General features: G+C 44.9%; 1 long non-coding RNA gene across 1 annotated transcript in view; it reads left to right on the forward strand.

Moving 5' to 3' along the window:
- The first annotated feature begins 14,500 nt into the window (after window positions 1–14,500).
- The window catches only part of LOC134158502 (uncharacterized), a 37,312-nt gene continuing 29,911 nt past the window's right edge, over window positions 14,501–21,901 (forward strand). The window contains exons 1-2 of the long non-coding RNA XR_009962803.1: window positions 14,501–14,912; window positions 18,739–18,795. This is a non-coding gene — a long non-coding RNA (uncharacterized LOC134158502). The remainder of the gene's footprint in view (window positions 14,913–18,738; window positions 18,796–21,901) is intronic.

Consider the following 21,901-nt stretch of genomic DNA (forward strand, 5'->3'; position numbering starts at 1 on the left):
ACGGAAGAAATGCACAGGGTAATTTATTGTCAATGAAGAACCATCAGCAGGAGAGAGTGAACCTAATTCATCCCAATTAATTAGGTAAGGGACTTAAACCTTGGGCTTCCACAGCTCTAGCCACAGAGTCACTGGCTATCTCAGAGGACTTTGGGGTCTGCCTATGAAACTCTTCAGATGAGTTTTAATTGATCGGTTCATATGTCTGCCAGAACAATTACGGTAAGAACCCTCCGAACGCCCCTCGTGTGGGGACATCACCATTGTCAGCACTTTACAGCGGCTTCACCCGGGCTTGTTTCTGCATGGCCAGGGCTGGTTTAGCACTGCAGTTTTAAGTGTGTTGAAAAGAGCCGTGCTTGCCCTTGCGGGCGGTCAGCCTGCGTAGCCCCGCATCCCCGCTGCTGCAGGCAGCGAGCATTTGCCACAGGGCTCTCATTGGCACTCATAGCAGAGGAGATGGCAAGCGGGGTGGCAACAGCCTTCTCCAGGCTGGGCAGAGCTTTGTGTCCCCCGTGGATTTGGCTGCGGTCCACCCAGACTGCCAGCACCGCCACCCCCCCCAGACCTGCAGGTAGTTTAACAACGGTCCCCCCCTCCCCAGTGCAATAAACAGAGCGTCCTGCTGCTAACAAAGAAAACTGTAGTCATTCCCCAGGTACTTTTCTCCCCAGCCTTAGGAAGCACTAAGTCTGTGCGGGTACGGCAGGATGGGGAGGGGGAGAACAGCACCTTTTGCATGTGCGGCCAGAAACCCCCATTCTCAGGCATAAAGCACAAAAGAAGATGTTTTTATGAGGCTGGGTGAGGCTGCTGCACACTGAAGGGATCCCACCACGCCGCCCCACGCTGATAAAAGGCTCCTTTTTAAGTGATGTAATTCCCAAAGCGGTCTGCAACCCGCTGAAGCTTCAGGCAACATCAGTGTGGTCAGCCTGAGACTGGAGTGGCTGGGGGAGAGCGCAGAGGAGGAGGAGGAGGAGGAGGGCAGCAGCTCAGACCAGGAATGCTTTTACAAAGAAAGGATCTAAACACATTCCACTAAGGCTGTTCCTCCCCTGACAGTTTGTCGGCAGTGCCTGGGTTATGGGTGTGCAATCTCCGCATGAGCCAGTCGCTTGTCCTACAAAAATGATTTGTTAGACAAGTATAGCCAGAGCTGAGAGCAGGGGGAGGTGGAAAGGAGTCAGGGTGGAGGGGGAACCTTGGAATGGATTCAGGAATGACTGATGGGCTTGAGTGGAATTTTTATCCCGCTACTACCTTATGGGGGGGGGGGGGGGGGGGGGGCTGAAAAGTGGAAGGGGGAGAAGTGAGAAAAGGCGAATGGAGGATGTCTGCTGTAGCATCATGAGGTTTTATTTTTTCACTGCAAAATGCAAAATTGCCTTTTTTTAGATGCATAAAAAGAAAAAAATAAAAAGAGCCTTATACCACTCTTATAATTCCCAGACAAAGGCAGCTGGAGCAGACACCCCAGACAATGGAGAGCCCTTTCTCCCTAAAGCATTTGCCTTTCTCAGCAGTTAAGGTTAAAAGAAGGGAAAGGAAAAAAAAAAAGAACCAGGCAAACCTAATTGAAAGAATGAATTAAAAAGATGACCCCGGAAAACGTGGCAGCCTTTTTATTTGATGAGGAATCAAGTTCATAGCGTGTCAGCAGAGGTGCTGCAGTTTGGTCTTTCATTTGTTTCCTGGCAATAAGAACATTCCTTTCTTAGGCTGATATCATCCTCTCATCTTCTCCCTCCCTCTTTCTGCCCTTCTCTTCCTCTCCTCGCATCCTTTTTCCTTCCTCCCTTTTTTCTCCCTCACCCCCTGGCCCTTTTTTTCTCGTTGCTTGCCAGTTCAGGCATTCTCACATACATTACCCCTTCCTTTCATCTCCAGAATGACCTGAAATGACCTTTTGCCTGGCACTAGACGTGACTTAACTGATAATAGCAGATACTTGGGGGCCTCAAGCGGTGGCTTGTCTCAGCGTGTAGAGGGAAGGGGGGGGGGGGAAATTCCCCCTTTTTCCTTTCCCCTCCATACGGAAAGCACGGGCTTCTCTTTGTAGCAGCGTTTCCTGCAAGGTAGCAATTAATGACACTTCGTGCTTTCGATGAGCGCTCCTTCTATCCCAAAGCTGTTACCGGAGGGAGGGAGGGGAAGGGGAATCTGTCTGCAAGTGGTTAAAAACTCCCCGCCATAATTTTAATGCCACTGGCTACTAGTGCTCTGCATTGCGTCTTGTGCTCCCGTCTCAAGGCAGAGACTTGTTGGAACAGCACAAATGTCCTTCTGTCTTCAATAATCCACACTTTTTAGGTGACTGATCTGGGCAGAAGGTTATTATTTTGCTTCTCAATGTCCCTCGAAGCCATCACGGTAAAGATTGCAGCCAGAGCCGCCGGGTTTCTGCTCTGAGTTTTAAATGTTAACTCTTTATTTGGCTCCTCGGTGAGGCTGGATGAGTTGCTACAGCAACGACTCGAGTCTTGAACATGAAAGGGCTCTTATTGTGCCATGTGGTGCCTCAGAGATACAGAGAAAGAAGGAGGCGGGGAGGAGAATTCCTCTTTTAGAGAAACAATAGCGAGACATTATGTGAACTTTGGGGGCTTTATTATAAACTTGGGCCGGGGGGGGGGCGAAAAGGGGCTACAGGAGTCTGCGGGGAAAAAATGTGCTGACTTACAGCACCGTGCAAAGAGAGGTGTGTGTGTTTAGAGAAATATTAATTCATTGCCTGTTAAATAAAAGCTCAACGCATATCCGTGTATTTAGTTCTTTGGCAGGTCATTTAGCGAGTCGGGCTGCCCAAGCAGATCAGAGCGCAGGGTCAGACCCCAAGATACGGGGTTTATTTCGTTTTATTTCTTGAACTTTGTTCTGCCCTTTCTTTCAAGAGAAAAGGAAAGGGGTGGGTGTTAAAATGGCAAGAAAAGGTACCATAGTGCAGGCTGTTTTCCATTGTCCAGAATAATGGGGCGACTGAAACTGCAGACAATGGGAAAACGCAGATAATAGGGTTACTAAAGGATGCAGAGCAGAAATACGTGAATGGCTGCAAGCAGAAGCAAGTTAGGTGCAGGGGAGCTCATTAGTTCAGATTTTCCACTACCTTGACCAGATCCAGTCTGAGACTGAAGATGGTACCGCTCGCATGTCCCTGTATTCCAAGTGGGCTTATTTGCTCCAGATGACTGCTGAGCCCTGCGTTTGGCTTTGCCCCACCAGACGTGTGCTGGAATGGGGGCCAGCTCAGGGTGTCTCTGTTCCATGACACACCTGGATGACCACCCTGTATAAGACTGGGAGTGTGACTGTGTGCAAATTTATACCCCTACGTATAAAGATACTAAGTTCTTGGGCCAAGAAGGAGTTTCTCTCCAAGAGCCCCTGCTCTTGTGTGTACAGCTGTACCTAGAAATGGATGCTGCTCTGAGGAACTTACAATCACCACACCTCTTGTCATTAACCCTTCTCATTTAATGATTTGTAGTCTTCCACTGAAGGGTCCTTGTAGTTGTAAACCCAGTAAACAGAGTGGCAGCACTTTGCTTGGGTTAATATACTCTGTTTTCTCTTCCCTGGCTGTTTTGAATATGTATTGCAGAACTCATAAGCGCTGGCACCTTGTCACCTACTGTAACTGAGAGATAATGGATTTCCTTTTCCCAGAGCCATTTGCAAGTCAATTCAGATTTTTCTCCCAAGTATTCGATTCATCCCCAAGGTGAGGTTGTCAGTATTTGGGGTGATGGCAGAGCGGTAGGAAGCTGCAGTGGCAGAGCAGGGATGGACCTGCTCAAGGTGCCATCTCAGCAGCTTCCTCCGCTGTTCCATCTTACAAGGCTTGTTCTGCTTGGCATGAGTTAGCAGTGAAATGTTAACCATTGGTACTGGACAAACCTCAGAACTCCATGTGAAACTCGTTCATATCTCCTACACTTCGATGTATCCGGAGTGATTGTGCAGCTTACCCTGAAATTCACGTGGTTTCCACGTTTCAATCACTACAACTGAACAAGGTTCTTCGGGTTCCCCTGAAATTTCAGAGCAATATCGCCTTTTGACAAGGGAAAAAGGGAGTCAGGGACTTCACTGAAAGTTAGCATTACCTTAGCAATTGGAAATCAACCGTGTGTCGTTGGTACAATGCTTCCCATTCCTCTCTGCCTTGTGGGATGCAAATCTCGGTGTATTAATTGTCAGTAATGTTGACATCAGCCATCAGAGGTATAAAAATATGGCTGAATTATTATTGTGAGAGGAGCCATTTCTTTCTGAAGTCTTTGACTGTGGAGTGCTTAATCTCATAATCTTGTTACACATTTGTATGTGTATCGGGTGTGCATGCAATGCTTACTGTCCAGGGATGCTTTTCTAACAGGATTGCTTTTCCCCCACCATTATAGTGCATGTAGTTTAGAAACTTTAGATTTTGGATAATGTTGTACACCTACTTAGGATTGCTTTCCCTCTTCAGTACAAGTTCAAACTCTATTCTTAATGAATTACCTGGGTTTCCAGCTCTTCTTTGTACAGGATCATCACTAAGTGGATTAAATTACTGTTGCAGGTGAAGGACAAGGCAAACCATGGTTTATTACCTGAAAAGCATGACTGCCTGAAGTGATGATGATTGTATATGCCTAAGGATGTTGAAGTGTGTGCTGTCTAAATGTCTTCAGCAGTGTTTTCTTTCATATATAGGATGCCTGGAATTCAGGCTGAGATCTGTCAGGATAATACTGGCACTAAACCTTTCTGTAATTCTCAAAATACATGGGAGTGTGAGATTAAGAATAAAAGTTGGGTTAAATCTCTGATCTCTTTATCAATAAGGAAAAAACAATGCAGTGAAAATGTGAAGTGTATTTGCCTTTGATGGCTGGTCAGGTTAAGGAATAATGGCATATTATGTGTTAGCAGCCAATGGAGTTATGCCTGTAACTCAAGTGGCAGCAGCCTCTGCTGAGTGTTTCAGGTTAAAAGGCTTTTAATGGTGCAAGAAGGAAACACAACACATGAACACCTGTGCTTGCAGACTGTGGCAATGGCCCTGCACCGGAAAGGTCAGAGCCTGTGTTTCCCTACTGCCCACTACAAAGATAAGGTCTAGGCTCAGAAGCAGCATTTGACTGTTCCCTACACTTCTTACACTTCAAGTATGTCATCATCAATATCTTTGTCTTCCCTGCTCTTCTTCTTATGGTTAGACTAAAGGCCACATCTAGTCACCAAAGACCCTGAGGCTAGTGCCTTCTGTCAGCACCGGTTCCTCTGAACACCTGGAGCCAGCCAGCCAAGAGGGAACATTAAACAGAAAGAGGATATAAGGCTGTGTGAATACGACTGGTAGTCTTTGCTCCAAACACATCCAGTCTGTTTTTGATTCTGTATTTGCAGAGTATCCCTCACTGTAGGGTAACAGGCACGATGCATTAGGAATAATAGCAGCATGCAGTGTATGTCAGAAATGGTTATAAGCAACAAAATGACCTGCTAAACTCTTTACTGCTTAATATTGAAATGCTTATGTGTTTAAGGATGGACCAGTCAAGTATTAGCTGCTTGTACGTGGAGCTTTATAAATGGAGCTGTTCTCTAGCTGTAGAACGTAAAGGGAAAGGAGCGCAGTGTCCCAGAGAACTGAGAGGAGCCCGATACTCGGGAATTACCCTCCCTGTCTACCCAAGCCATGGCCTCTTGGTGGAGACCACAGAAACCTGCCGCTCTCTTCTGTTCTGATACAGACAGGAACTTGCTCAATACTTTGAGATTTGGAGGCTCGTTTCATATCAGACACCAAACAGTTGTTTCCTCTTTAATCAAATGCTTAACTTCTGCAGGTTAACACCACCAGTAAGTGATTTAGATAAGCTTGGGTTATTAGGAAATCTTTTCAGAGTACATGGAGCATGTGGAAATGGCTGTTAAAAGCATTTGTATTACCTAGTCATTTGAAAATAGAGAAACATAAAAAGGAAATGATGGCCACAGTGAGCTGGATGCTGTTTGCACATCTCAGGAGACACGAGCTGGAAACTGGAGCATTACTTAAGAGTTTTGACCCCTGAAAGTTGTGTCTCCTTCCAACTGGCGAGTGAACAGTGCTAACCATGTAACAGCGTGGGTCTGCTGTGCTGAGTTCTCTAGCAATACTCTGCTTCCTGCAGAGAAAGGAGAAAGGAAGCTTTCCCCTCTACCTCTTCTCTTCCCATGTGTCTCATCTTGACTGTGAATGCTGTGGGCCTGACTGCTGTTGGAAGCTGGGACTCCTGATTTATGCTCTCATCTTTTCCATTGATTTCAATGCATAACCTTGGGTGCGTAACTGCAGACTCTCATTTGTGAGTGGGAGCGGAAGTATTTGGGATGTCTTGAAGTGAAGGCTCCCAGCTGTCTGTGTGTTCCTCTGCCCCAACCCTCTGGTATGCGTGAGCCCTGTGCTGAACCACTTCAGTTAACAGCAAAAGGTGCTGGTGGTTCATTTAAGCCATGCTGCAAGCAGTGACATTCCAACACCTGATGCTCCACCAGCTCAGGTGAGGGGCAGGCAGACAGCCAGAGCATCCCCAGGAACTGGAGCATTCAATCTACACATGCTTTAATGAACCAGCTGGAGATGGTAAGCATTTAGGGTAACACTTTCTTAACTGAGGTTTATGGAGCAGGCTGAGAGCAGGTACAATTTGTGTCGTATCTGAGAGGCCTGCATCACTGTGCTGTTTTAATTATGTGGGTACTGATCTTGTGAAACAGATTCAGGTTGAAGGAGGCTCCTTTGGGAGACAGTTGTTTTCCCCTGGAAGCTTCAAACAGAAGGAAGATAAGCTGCTTATAAAGCAGGAAGGCAGAGATTTTTCCCCTCCCTGAAATCATTTTTCTTCTTTAAGAAGTTATTTGCACTGAGAACTTCGGGTTTAAGCTGACTCCATGCTCTGCCTGCCTGCGGAAGGTGGTGTACTCTACAGAAGAGGTTTTAAAGGTCACTAATCCAGCAAGAGGAAATGTGATTCTTGAGCCAAGTGCAGTGACACTCCCCTGATGGAGGGGGAGATGCTGGTGCCAGACCCCATTCCAAGCACTTTTCTTGGTGTTAAGCCATGGCTGCTTAATGCAAAGTAAAAAGAAGTATGGTTGAATTAAGCCTATTGCATTTTCAAATGCATATGGATGATAAATATCTGCATTTTGAACGTGCATTCCCTCTTTATTGACAATTGTGCACGTCTCAAGTCTATGATAGAAATCTGTTTTAAACCACACCGGTGTGTAATACTGTGTGCTTTGTAAGTTGTTCTTGGTTGCACATGGTTACTACCTTTGTGGTACCAGACAGGTAAACAAGGAAGCATACTATAGCAGCGCTTTGTACCATGGAATTTGAATAGAAGAGCACCATCTATTGCTCTTGCTTTGTTATAATAAAATTGCATCTTGAGAAGCTGGGCTTACATTCGTAGGCGCGTTTCATTAATGGTTATAATTTAATTGCATAAATCTCTTGCATGCTGATAGAAGAATAAGCCCCCTGTGTAAGTATCGAAAGCATTCTGGAATGTTTTTTCCTCTCCTGCCCCGAATATTATGACTTGTTTCTCCAAACGAGGTTTTTATATTATTGTTTAAATGTCAAAAAGCTACAAATCCTGCAAACATTTACCACTAGGTGTAGCACTCAATACCAGCACTTTTAGTCCTGCTGACTCTTTTACAATCACCTATTTATGGCAGAAGTACATCTCAAAGTGGTTTCCAGGTAAACACAAGACAAAATTCTGCTTGCATGAAAGCTTTGCAGACGTCTGTGTATTCATTGCATTTACCTGGGTAACAGATGAAAGGCTTTCACTGCACTAGCAGGTACTGAGGTGGTTGCTTCAAGGTCTGGAGTGATGTGGAGATATGTGAATTCATTCAGACATGTTGAAAACTACTAAATCACTAAAGGGGCTGATCAGAAGAAAAAAGGTTATGTGCAGTGGTGTAGTGCATGGTTAAAGCAGTGATGATAGCCACATAAACAGACAACAGCATTTGCAGGACAGAGTACTTCGGAATTCATGGGACATAAGGCAAACATACCATGACACTTGCTTTGACCCTGCAAACTACCTAAGCAGGATAAGCTAAGACAAGCTGCCAACAGCCAAAGAAAGGCTAAGGGAGACATTAAGAAGAAAGGAGAGTTCTTGGAATAAATCAGCTCTCAAGCAGTGGCCTGAAAAGGGAGGGAATGGGCATTTGATGGCAAAAGAACCCAACAAAACAGCAGATGTCTTCAGGTGAAAAATAAAAACCAATTGGTGCAAGCTAAAGCTGGGAGGGAATTTCTGGATAAAGAAATTTGGATGGTAAAATGTCAACATATCCAAAATTAAAGTTAGCTTCAGTGATGTTTTCCATGAGCTCTTTCGGGTATGATGTGATACTGTAGAGCTTACAAGACTTAGGGACCCCCTAAATCACTTCTTGGAGGCGTCTGCTGCCTTTTGCATTGTTCCATGCTTTTGCAAAGTGCTTGGGGAGCCCTTAGCAAAGCAGTGACACCCCCAGAGGCAAGCTGTTACAATCCCAGATATGTGGAAAACTGCAGCAAAGCCTCATTAAAAACAATCAAACACTGATATGGGTCTGTTCTTGCAAATCTCAAAAATGAAGTGAGAGAATGAACCTGTCACCTTTTCCCCCACTCTCTGCCACAGACTGTTCTGAGTCAAACACAATGGTACATCAAGAAATGCGGTATAAAATCCAGAGGTAAAGCTTAGCAATTCTCTAGGTGCTGCAAGATGTGCTTTATAAATGACTTTCCACTCCTCTCACCCCACTCTGATTCCAGAGCACTGTGCCTGCTGGCAGGGAAGCCTTCTTCTGTTGGAGTGCCAAAGTTGAACTCATCAGCGACTTTGAAGTGGAAAAAATGAAATGGATCCATTTGATTCATGGGGATGATGCGTATCCTGTGAAAAGCACTTGGAGCTGAAATTTAAGGCAGACTGTACAGGCTTTTAGCTGAGGGAGGTGATTAAGGAGATGGATATTATTGCCTTGTTTTTTAATGTCTTGGCTCTGTTGTCGTGCATATAGACAGTTGTCATTTTAATCTGAGATGTTTATGGACTCACTTTTACTGCTAGCTCCTGCAAAGTGCCTGGGAAGTGCTAAATCTGGAGGTTTGCATGTGGGAACTGGTAGACTGAGGTTCTAATTCTGGCTAACCACACGTGTTTAATTTACGTTGGAAGAGCCCGTCAGAGGAGTGGAGCAATTGCTTTCAAAGAAATCTTCCATCTTTGCTAAGGTTGTTTGATCAAGGGGACCAGAAAAACAAACACCTGACCTTGTCTAGGATTTGTAGGAGCTACAGTTAGATCTAGCATCCAGCCTCATTCCTATGCCTATTCCTATGACTGAAAAGTCCTGCTCTTTGTGGTGGTTATCTTAACTTTATGTTTAGATGCTGATATGCACTGCACTATGTTCTGCTCAAGTGAAGCATCTTTACCAGACCGATGCCTTTGCTGGGATTAGGTACCAGCAAACTCATTAATCCTGTAGGGATTGATACATGGCAAGTCTTTTTATGCTGGCAAGAACACATCCAACCCGTTCAGTAAGATGCAATGGCTTTTAGTTATACTTGATTAGAAGCAAAACTCTAAACCTTTCTGCTTTACATCAGAAACCAGTAACAAATCTTTATTTTTTCCTTTTTTCCTCTCATTTTAAGCATCACGTCTTATTGAAGTTTAGCTGGTTTGAGGTTAGAGACATAGCACAAAGGATGTAGCTCAACTCCTTCAGAGCAACTGCACTTCAACATCTCTCTACAAGTATTTATCATATGTACCTACGCACACAAAGCATTTAGCCTTGAGACAGCTCTCTCCTGTGAGAGGGGAAACATTACATTCCCTGAGCTCAATGCTGTTGCTGGTGCAGTTTGTCTTTTCTCCTCCCTCAATCAACTTTATCTTGCCTGCAATATAAAACCATAGGTTGTCAGAGGAAATGCTTGCTGTTGTTTTCTATGTTACAGTAAGACTCTGAAAAATCATCATTAATCTAATTCATGGAAATGAAAAGTATCGTAGGCCAGGAGGACACAATCAGTCCGGATTCTTGGGAAATGCAAAGGAAAAGTCAGGAAGGGAACGTGAACCACAGCTCCTGATTGCTGTGAAGTCCAAATGATGGACTGCTGACCAAGGCTGGCTCAGCTAGTGCAGCTGCAGCCACCCCCTTTGACCTTTGCAGAACTACACCCCCTTGTAGCAGGCTGAGCCGTGTGTGTGATGGGGTCCTTTCTGGCAGGTAGTCTCCTGCTCTGTTGGGAGACAATACACTGAGGTGGTCATTTCCCTTGCCCTTAGCTTGAATCGCTTGCTTGAGAATGCTTATGCTGCAAAAAAGGCCTGCAGTCAGTTCACCTGGAGCTGCAGAAGCATAGGGTGAGTGGTATGAGAGCACGCAACTCAGATTAATGTTTCGTCAAAAAATAAATGCAATAACCCCTCACTTTTAGCACATTCTGAAGTTGGACAGGGTATTTAGACAGTTTCGTCACTCTTTGTATACAAACATACAGTTGGTTTCATCCCTCTGAGTCCAGTCTCCTGATAGAAATCACATACCGGAGCAGGTTTATCCTTCAGGTCTGCAGCCTCTGGGTGTCAACCCATGAGCTTTTTCATCTGACTTTTCTCCCTTTGTCCCTCGAAGAAGGAGTGAGAGGAGCAGCTGAGTGGTGTCTGGAAGCTGGCCAAGGTCCACCCTCTATGACAGGCTCTAAAAGTCACTCTTGAGTTATTCCCCATCTGCCAGACCTCCCCTGCATGCCCATAGCATCTCTTGGGGCTGTTAAATGGGGAGTGTCCGGTGGTTTTCCAGCTCACAGGCGGAATATGCTTTTCTGCAGTTCCAGCAGAACCTGGGAGCCCAACTCCCACTGAAACCCAATTGATTTGAGGCCTTTGAGTCACTTCAATCCTTTTGGAAAGCTGCTCTATAGCCAAAAGCTAATGTTACAGTTTAGGAGGACCAGAAATGGAACCCCACCCTTTACAGTCTTTCTTTCATTTGTCCTTTCCCATTAAGAGTTGAAGAATGGATGCATCTGAACACCAAGAACAATGAAGATCAGAGCCAGCAGACAGCATCCCTTGGGAAATCCTCTTCTTTCTCACTGTAGTGCTTCAAATGGCCATGAGGAAGCATCGACAGGTAGGGCAGAATTTGCCATATAGTAGTGCTGGCACATGCAGTGGTGCCTGCTGCTTGCATATGGTGGAAAAATCATGATGTGTCTCCAATTCCTACGGGCAAAGAAGATGCTGTAAATAGCATGGCCAAGTTTCAAGCTCTCACAGTACAGTGGGAAGCAATCCAGCCTTTTCTGGTGTCAGGAAGGAGAGCAAAAACGCATTTTATGCATCCTAGGGGGATAAGAGAAGCAAAGATGTCCCAGCTGGAGTTGTTAGCTCTGGGAGGGGCAGCCATTTGGCTCTCATTAAAAGTGGCAACATCTGAAGTACAATAGTTCCCTCTTGGATCTTGGTGAACGTGCACTGGTGGGCTCTGTCTTCCACCCTGGGAAGGACTGTTGCCACGCCAAAGTCTGTTTCAGGTCTGTGCCTTAGGGCACAGCTTACTGGTTAAACAGAATATGCGGGCAGCATCCCAAACCTCAAGTAGTTCCTCTGTCCAAAGCTTGTGCCATTCCCTATAGGCTTTTCACTTATCCAGGCTTCCCCCAGTCCTTGTCCTGACTCATGGACTGTGTTCTCCTCTCCCTGTTGCTGATGGTCCATCTGGGAGTCACCTAATAGCTTCTAGGCACAGGACATCTTTTCTGCTCCTTTGCCAAACTCTTTGCCCTTTCAAGGCCCTAATTGCGGAGCCTAAAGGGTGTTTAAGTGCCTCATTCCCACTTAATTCGATTTGGACTGTTACCTCACATGTCATCCTGCAGCTGAAGTTACAGGTAGGAATGATCCCTGTTTCCCTCAAAGAAACCAGTAATCCTGTGTCAGGACAGCATATATACATATTTATATATGTATATATTTATATAGAGCTGAGCTTGTCTGGAGGTACAGGCATTGCAGCTTTGGCATACATTGGTCCATACAGTTTTCCCTCACAGGAGGGAATAACTCTGTGGACTTGAATGCTCCGCATGGTTTTTCTTTCAGGAAGGAAACTGGAAGTAGAGTGTTTTCCATTTGGACACAGGGCTCGTCTGAAAGCTAGGCCAACGCTGTGCTAAATAAATCGGCGTGCCAACCGCTTATGGGTAATTAGGCATGAAGGGAATCGGCAGTCTGCTCCCTCCGGTGTGACTCACAGACGGCATATTTGCAATGTGCCTTTTGCTTCCAGGGCTTCAGCGCTGTGGTACTCACAAGGAAAATGGATCCCGAGCTTACAGCAGCCTTGAGGTACTCAGTAGCTCTATCACTAGGAGTACAGGGAGGAGATGTGGGGTGACAGTGTGGGGTTACGGCTTCAGTATCTGTCCATACAGCCAGGGAGGCTGAAACACTTGTTTGCTTTGAAGGCAGCTGTGGTGTTCATGTCTTACTATTTCGCTAGCAAGTTACCATCCCAGAGCCATGCCAAGGTGATGACGCACACACACATGCTCCTGAGGTGCACCAGTGCTGTGTCCTTTGGTTTGGCCCCTACTTCTGGTGGCAGTTCAAGCTTCTGGATGCCACGTCAAAGGATGCGCATCCCCTGCTCATCCAGCTGTGCTGCAGAAATGGTAATGAGCAACTGAGGGAGATACGGGCGTCTAAAATCACCACAACTGTTTGCTAAAGGAACATGGCTTCACCAGTTCAGAGCTTTAGGGTAATTCCTTTTAGTTATGAATAAGATGTGCTACCCACTTGCTTTCAATGTCTCAGGCTCAACGAACACCTAATAGGTTTAGCTCATGGCACAGCCAACAAAAGTGTCTGAAAGATGGTGCAGAGATGGCCCAGAGATAAAATTCCAGTTTATCTGCCTCTTAGGAGCATTCCTGACTAAAGGAAAGCTTTGGGATATGAAGTGGAAATGTACCAAAGTCTTTTGGTTAGTGCATTTGGGTTCAATTAGCCTAACATGGCTGCTTCTCCAAACTGCAAGAAACTTTCTCTGGGGATTTCCAAAATCTCTTCAAGTTCAGGATGCTGCAAATAACAGCACGGCTTGTTTTTGTCATGCACTTTTGAGGCTTTTCCTTTTATGATCTTGAACGAAACCAGGAAGAGCAGGGATGTGTGAGCAATAAACTACTGGAAAAAAACCCCAAACCAAAACCACACCAAAACCCCAAACCCACTTGGTTGCACTTCGGAGCAAAGGACCCACAGTGCTTCTGAAACCTATCCACATGAATGCAGTCCCAATGTGCACTATTAAAGTTTGCAACCTAAACTGGGTATATATTCTAAAGGTCTGGGTCGTTTGGAATCCAGAGATTTAATCTCTGTCATGGTCTGTCCTGTTCAAATCGGGACTCACAGCCTTGTGAAGTCTGGAGTTACTCAGACGCAGAGGTCACGATCGAGTTGTAACCTATTTTACAATGCAGAGCAATATTCATTATCTTAGAGGTCTTAGAGCGATAATGGTCCATTCAGTTGTAATTCTGCTTAGTGCTCCTTCCTCTGACAACGTTATGGCTTTTGTTATTTCATTATAATTCTTACAACACTTGGTGTTTTTATGAAGGCAGTGACACAGCAGCCGGGGCCAGCATAGGCTTCATTACAAAAAGGCTAAATTTCTAAGTCCTATTACGGAGGAGAATTGAGATGTGAGAGCTAAATGTAACCTCAAGGAAAAAATTGGAAAGCAGCTGAAAAGCTCGAAATATAATGGAAAGCTTTAAAAATAACACATGCAATTTTGTAGAATTGCTTTTCTTCAGCAGCTCCTGTGAAGTCGGGGGGGGGGGGGGATCTGCTGGAACACTCAGACGCAGCAATAGAGTAAATTGCAAATTGAAGTGCCAAAACCAGTCCGTCCTGTACAGGTCACTGAAGTAGACGCAGCTCTTGCCTGAAAGCATTTGTAATCTAAAACCCCAGCGCTATTCCCATTGAAGGTAATGACAAAACTCTCTGTGATTGCAAACGGAACAGGATTAGGCCCTAAGTAAATAAAAGGCACCTCTTTTTTTTGGTCACCAGATACTCCTTACCTATGACAAATTCAAATCACTGTTGTTCAGGAATCTAGTGACCTAATTTTATCCGAAAAACTTCTTTCTGCAGCGTTCTTTCCTCACTTTCAAGCAGGTTTGGAAAGACAAGATTTGAAAGAGAATTCCCATCTGTTATTGAAGCATTTAATCATTCTTTAAAAGCCAGTGCAGTTTTATTTTCTCTGGGGAGTGAGCAGCATTAGCTGAAGCATAAAGCAAACTATACCAAGTGTAGAAAAAACTCACCCTGATGTCCTGTTTGACAAACTGACCTGCGGGTCACAACCTGAGTTTATTGATCTGTGGGGCCTTGTCTGGGTGTCGGGCATGCTTTCTGGACTTTGGTTACAGCCGCATTCCTGACTTCTGAAGAGTAGGGGGTGTGGATTTCTGCTAGGAGTAACCACTGGGAAGGAAGTAATGTTCATTAAGTGTGCAGGCAGTGCAGGACTAAGCATGCTCAGTGAAAAAGCTTTTCTCCTTTGCCTGTCAAGCCCTATGTTTGAACTCATTCCAGAATGCCGGATTTACTTTTCATGAAGAAACAGTACCTGGCTGGAGTGCATTTTTCTTTCCCTCCTTAGTCACCGGAAGATTGGAAACACTGTTCTTTTGATGATCACTCTCAGTAATGCAGTGCGCCTGCATGCAAGTGCGAATCTTGCAGTGGAGAAGGAAGACAAACTTTGCTACCTGTGAAATGAAGACTTCTTAGGTCAGTAAAGGGGTGCAGAGAAACTAACTTTCCCAGCAGCTTTTGACTTTGAACTAATGCTTTTGGTTCCTGCTCCCCTGTATCCCCTTCCCATCTTCAGCAGCGCTGAACTTTGCCAGAGTTTAGCAGCTTTCTGATTGTTCAGCCTCTCTGCTAAAGGTAAACTTGGTCGAAGTGAAAGCGTGATGAGGTTTGTGGGGACCTGAGCTTAGTTTGTGAAAACCTGAGCTGCTGCTTAGCAGAGAGGTTCGTTCTCTTTCCTTTCCCTTTTCTTTCTTCTTTTTCAGTGGTTCCTATAAATGCAATCCTTTGCTTCCAGCGTGCGTGTATGTGCTTTAAAAGACTGTTCCCGCTTCTCTCCCCGCCCTCTCCCTTAGAGCTGAAAATGAGACTCGTTCTTGAATAATAAACTCTGTATGTTATCAAGCAAAATCTTGTGGCTTGTTCATGTGATCTTTTCCAGCCTCAGCAGAGATGGTTTGCCTTTTAATACATTCGCAGTTCTGTCTGGAAAATGAATTGCAAAACTGTGAGAGGGGTGAGAGAAAGCAATTTTTACTTGATAACAGCATGGTTTAATGTAGCAGACTATTGCGCTTTTAACTTTGTAAGTGCTCTCTACTTTTTGGGTTTGAAAGGCATATTTCGAACTCCTGTCTCTTGAGGCTTTGAAATATTCCCAGCCTTAGAAATGGGGGGGGGGGGGAATAACTTTTTCTTGTGACTTAGTGCTGCCTAAAGAAGATTTTTCTGAACATAGGCCAAATGGTCAAGAAACAAAGTGACCACTGAATAAGAAGTGAAATGGACTCAAATCATTAGAAACTGTCTGTAGTTAATGATTATTTGAAGTAGGCCAGCAGCATTTGGCAGTTTCTGGTGGTAAATTTTGTCCTGTGCTCTTCAGAATGGTTCTCCTGCTTATCAAAAGTTAGCATTTAATCCTGTAAGTGTGAAGTCTATATGCAGCTTTCAGTATTTGAATTCTATGTGTGTTACAAACTTGAGATAACCAAAGATAAAGCTATACATGCAGATGTATCAGTTTGGTGTGTTGAAAAGCTCTGTATTTCTTATTTGGTTATTCTAAACTGGAAGTTGATTTCCCATGCAAAGAATAAAGGGCATCAGGTTAGTTATGACGCATACTCCTCGTTTCAGGATTAGAAGTGCATATCTTCTCAGACTACAATAGGTTCTGCTGCTGCTGCTCACCGCTCTGCAAAAGAAAGCTCAGCATCTCTTTGCAAAGGGTGAGAACAGAGCAAAAGTGACTGGGTTACACTGGGTCTCTCGTCTGATTCCCACCGGGATTACCTGCGGCGCATACATGGAGGGATGGGGAGCAGCTAGGCCAAGCAGAAGGAATCTGCAAATGACCAAAGCTGAAGCTCTCTGATCTTTCCTTACGTTTATCCCCTGAGATCCAAGGAAGTTTTGGGTGAGAGGAGGCTGGGAAAATTTCTTTGCATTTTTCCTCTTTGATTTAGCAATCTGCAGGGGATTAAGGAGGCAGGCAGGGTTGTGCTGCAGATGGACAGAGTCTCTCCCCTCTTTGCATGCAGCACCTCCATTTCCTTAGCTGTGAAATGGGGAGGGTGACTGGGAGGGTCTTTTGTAAGCTACTTTGTGTATTTATGGAAGGAAAATGCCTTGTGCTTCCAGAGGAGTGATAAGCCCAGGCTGCAACTCTGCACATCCTGATTTGAGTTTTGAATGCTAACTTTTAGGCCCGCAGATTCAGCTGAGATCCTTCTAATGACATTAGCAAGGTAAAATATTGTCCTTATCCAGATGAGAACAACATGGCATTCCCTGAGCTATTGTTCATTTTCAGGTATACAAATCCAGCAGCTTTGCATGAATCCGCTTCACGTGCAAAATGTAATTAGGGACAGGAAATGTTTTTGGATTATTTCATTTCCCTTCCTAGGGTTGAGATTTTGCAGTTTCGACACTTGCAGAAGTTAGAAGTGGAAAACAACTTGTAAGCCATGGAGCCCAGATCGTAACAACCCTACCTGTGATGTATAAAATGGTCCATTAAATGAGTATTGGCCAGGTTTTGGCCACTAAGCTATTTAGCATCTCCCTGTCTTTGTTTTCATTCTTCACCTTCCCAGGTATTCCAGGGCAAGCCCAATACTGTTCCTTTGTTTCATTTACATCCTTCTTTATTTTTAAAACAGAGGAGGGGAATTCCATAGTTCCTGGAAATATCTGGGTCTGCCTAAGCTTTCATCTACCTCCAGAATGAAGCAAGCTGCTGCAAATGTGTGTAGCATGGTTTTCTCTTTCATTTGTGTGTTGAATCCTGGCTTTTCGAACAACTTAAATGGGGAAAAACTCACAGTGCATCTCCTCCAGGTCCCACGTGTGATCTTGCTCTCTGAAATGGAAACATATCTTCTGAAACCAGAGATAATCAACAGGCAGAGGTGAAATCTGAATAGAGAAAGCAGGAAGTGCAGGAATGGGATATGTTGTTGAGCACTAGGTTACCTTTGCTGCGAGTTTGTTCCCGTCTAGGACGTGCAGAGCAGAAGCACGATGGTCTTGGGTCTCTGGAGTGGTTAATCGTGGCAGCTTCCTTGTTTCAGTGCTTACACAGAGACACCCTGTCAAGGCCTCTTTTGAAGATGGTGGTTGCTCAGAGTGTTTTGAGTTATCAGGATGTCAAGACCCATCTGAAACACCCTGGCTAAGTCACTCAGCAAAGTAAGCCAGCTTGTGTCTGGCACTGCAATAGAATAACAGACCCCAAATGGGTTTATCTGTAATGGGTCATTCTTGACCTAGAGATGCTAAATGTGATCTGTTCAGATAATGTACCCTTGTGCTTACTGGAATGTTCTCCAAAACTGTATCACTACGGGCAGTGAAGTATAAAACAAATAGGGGATGATTTGTTTTAGAGAAAGCTACACTAGATGACATTGCTTCTCTTTTGAGGAATCACAGAGTTTGCACTACATGTGAGAAGGTGCAATTGTATTTTTTCATATCTAGCATAGAAGTGCAAGGCAGAAGCTAATAATGGTACCTCAGGCAGTAACCTGTGCTTGTGTCCTTGAGAAGAACCAAGGAACAGCAGGGCAAGTCACTGCAGGCTCTTCTGTCTAATGTTTGTTTTGAGGCAGATGATCTTGGGTCATTCTTGGGAAGATCTCGAATGTGCCTTTCTTTCCCTACTTTCCTTGACCCCAAGAGTACTGTGTGAAAGTAGCTGCAGGGAATGAGCCATGTGGGAGCTGAAAGCCCACGGTCTTTCTAAAAACATCTTTACACATTAACAGTAAAACTGATTCCCTCATCTATAAGTTCTGATGGAGGCTGCCTATCTACAAGTAACACCTTTCTACCAGTGGGGTTTTACAGATCCACTGCTCTGGAGGAATCGCATCTGGACCTGTCCCCTCAGTCACCACTTGCTGAGGTCTGTTCCTTAGCTAGTCACAGCCACAGGTGGAACTTCAGCACCCAGGGTTACTGTAGGGCCAGGGCTCTACTCTTACGAAGCGCTTAAGTAATGTGTCCTCTTCTCCACTGGCCAAAGTGAAGCAAGCTCTTTCTTTTCTCTGTGTACTGGTGGGTTCAGGTAGATGTCTGAAGATGCAAAGGTGTTCAGAGCAGAAGCAGCAAGACATAGATGATTTCTGAGGAGTACTTTTCCTCAAGCTGTTGATTTTAGTGTAATTTCTCCTAGATGTTGCAGGTACTGCCACATGCAACCATGCCTGGGATAGAGAAAAGGGACTGTAAGCAAAAGACAATCCTCCAGTGCAGCACTGGTATTAATGGTGAATTCCTCCATTTGTTTTTGCAGGTAGCAGTGGAAATGAAAGCAATTCTATTTATCATATTGTTCACAGACTCCACAAATGTAAGTACAAACACAGCTGAACACTGCGCTCTGTTTCACCATAGGTGAAAGTGTGAGTCTAATGATCAAATAAGCATTCATGTTGCGAGTGGTTTAAAACCAACCGAACAAGGAGCCTAGAGGAGACTTACATGTGCAACACTTTGTTGCTGGCTTTGCACAACATCAGGGTTCATTTGGATTTAGATCCTGTTGCACCGGGGCCAAAGTTGTCTCTGGAGAAGTGTGGGAGGGACAGAAGAGGAGAAAAGCTTTTAGCTCTGTCTATTGAGAACCCCCTGGGTAGCAATGTCAGAAACTCCTGCAGGACTGAGGTGTTGAAGTCCTATTATTAGGAGTATTGTGAGAGATTAGATCAGGCTTTAAAGCTTTCAGGAACCTGAAAACACAGGTAGGAACCCCGTGGGATCCAGGAAGTGTGTGCCTCAATCTGAGAGTTAATACTTAACTTACCGTAGGGGCATTAACAAAACCCACTGGACTTCTGCATGGATCTCCCTATGTCCCATGTCTTGGTATCACCTCATTTCAGAGGAACTGTGATTTGTAGATACTGAAGCCTGAGTTTAAGGTTCTCAATGGGTAATTTTGAATATATTATCCATTGCTTTAAAATCACAGAGAAAGTGATGAATACAGCACACAGTATTAGTGTCTGTTGGTGCCTCCTGGACTCGTTTCTGTGTTCAAAAAGTTCAGGGATTCTTTGTCTGAGTTCAGTTTCAGCCACTTAAGAGACTGGAAAGTGCTGCAAACTTTAAGCTGAAGTTCAGTGCAGATTCTGCTCTCTGTAGTTGGGAGTTGCAACCTGGGCCAGAACTCAGCATTTGGATCCCCTTCCTTCCTCGGCAGACATGCAAAGAAATAGGATTTTCTGCATCACTATGCAAATTCCCCAGGGAAATGGGTGCCTTTCTGAATCGCCTCTGTGTTGCTGTTGGGGTTCAGGTGGTTGAAGAAATGAGCTTTGTGTTCACAAGGCAGCAGGGACTAGGGTTTCTCCAAAGTGCCTTTGTTTGGGTATATGTAAAGCTATCAATGCATCATTCTTTCTGCTTCAGCTGTTAGAGACTCCCATCTTCTCCATTGATTTTACCCAGAATGCTTACTGCCCTTGAAGGTGTGACCTGTACCTCAGGCTAATTTATTTCTGTCATGGCTGCAGCATATTTTAGAGGGCAGCGGGGGTAGGAGAGAGAACAATGAATTCAACATGGAATATAAATCCCAAGCCTGTAGCTTTCAGACATTCCACTGCATCCCCTGCTCCATCCTCTCATTTGGCATTCTGCATGGTCTTGGATTAAGAGGGGAAAAAGAAGGGGGGGAGGCATTTGTATAACTAATCAGGTGAGCCATTCTGGGGTAATCCCTTTGGTCACACATACTGGCATGTGTATTACCATTTTGCTAGGCTTCTAAAGCATTTCCAATGACGTCCTAGTTTATGAGCCTGAATGAAAAGTCTCACCTTGATGGCCTAGAAGTGTTCTGGATCTGAGCACAGCTGCTTTAATCTGTTGAAATTTGTGTCGTGGAATGTGGATAGACAAAGACTTAGGGTTTGTGCTGAAAGCTCATTTTGGACCATAACGGTGGTGGGGCTGATGGATTCCCTTTTTTGCGTGTGTATTTTATTTTGCATCGTATTGCATGTTCTTTCCTCTTTGGTTTTTATAGACAATAACGTGAAACTGAAATGATGTGTCAGCACAAATACTAAGCTTCAGCACTGGGCCCTTTTCATTATTCTATTGAAATAAGTGGGGTGTATTCTCGTGACCTGCTTGTGTAGCTGAAGTCTTCCCTGCCCCATATGGTTCATCAGTAGCATAGGATTTCTTTAGGGCAAACATGTTGCTCCCAGTTCCCCCCACAGAAAGGCTGAGCACTGTGTATTCAGTGGGTTGTGGGGAAATCTGTTGGAAAACCCTGGGCTTAGCACCACGTCCTCGGGATGCATGCGAGCCCTGGGATACACTGTGCAATGTTTTACAGACCCACCTCTTCCCACCTTGGATTTGTGAACGATAGCCAATGAGTCCCGTGAAACTGGAAGCACCAAGAGGCGAACCCTGGCTCTCCAATATGATGCTACTGAATGGTTTCATAGACTGACTGTTTGGAGTCTGCAATTCAGACCAAAGTTTGGGGTTCAGGTCCGAGTTGATTTTGTTCTCTTGCAGAGGAGAGGCAGCTTTAAGGAGCTATATCAGAACACGAGCTTCACATAAAGCACAGTTACTGCCTTCCTAGGAAATTTAGGGCTCATACTTCAGCGCTTTTGACGCAGGAGTACCTGGCCCGGGGTTGCTGCTGTGGGTCAGGGCAGTGAGGCCAGCTGGGTAGGTCAGGCTTCAGAGGAATGCAGAGGGCTCTGGAGTTGAAGTGTATGAGATTTCCAGGTGATTTGCTGGGAGCTGCTGCCACAGAAAGCTCTAAATTAGCCTGGGATGGCTGAATGCAGTGAAACTTACACCGGTCTGGCCCGAATTCAAAGCTTATAGTTAAGTCTTGTTACTTGCTGTGTGATTTGGGTTCTAAGTGGGTCCATGTCACACAGCCATAAATGTTGTTCTTCCCCCAAATGTTTTCTGCACTGAATCACTCGGAAGCATTTCTGTAGCACCTACTGCTGTAGAGCCAAGAAGAACTGGGACAGGAGGTATCAATTCAAAGGAGAGCTGTGAATATAAAGAAGGTTTATGATTTGTGCAGGGGGCAGAGGGATGCTGTGCCATAGGAAATGAAATGATCCTTTGGCATAAAGTGTATCTTTTCGCACCTCCGCTTCTTGCACTGTGGCAAACACGTATATATATATGACCTCCGCCAACGTGCTGGTTATTACTCACGGAACAAAGCAGCCAGGGCTGGGCATTCAAGCATGGAGCCTCCTTGTATCTTGGCATCTTTGTGTTTATAGGTCTCACTCTTTTTACTTTGCCCCTAATAGCAATAAAATAAAACAAGATCCGGTCTTTTCATAGCATCGCCACTCTCCTAAAACAGAGGGAGGGAGGAAAAGAAAGGCAGTTCCAGCACAGAAGAGACCCTGTGCTCCTATAAATGATTTTTTGGGCCTCCAAGATAAAACTGGGAGAGA

The sequence above is a fragment of the Pezoporus occidentalis genome, unplaced genomic scaffold (assembly GCF_034315485.1).
Source record: "Pezoporus occidentalis ecotype Australia unplaced genomic scaffold, CSIRO_AGI_Poc_V1 ctg130, whole genome shotgun sequence".
In the NCBI taxonomy this organism is placed as follows: Eukaryota; Metazoa; Chordata; class Aves; order Psittaciformes; family Psittacidae; genus Pezoporus; species Pezoporus occidentalis.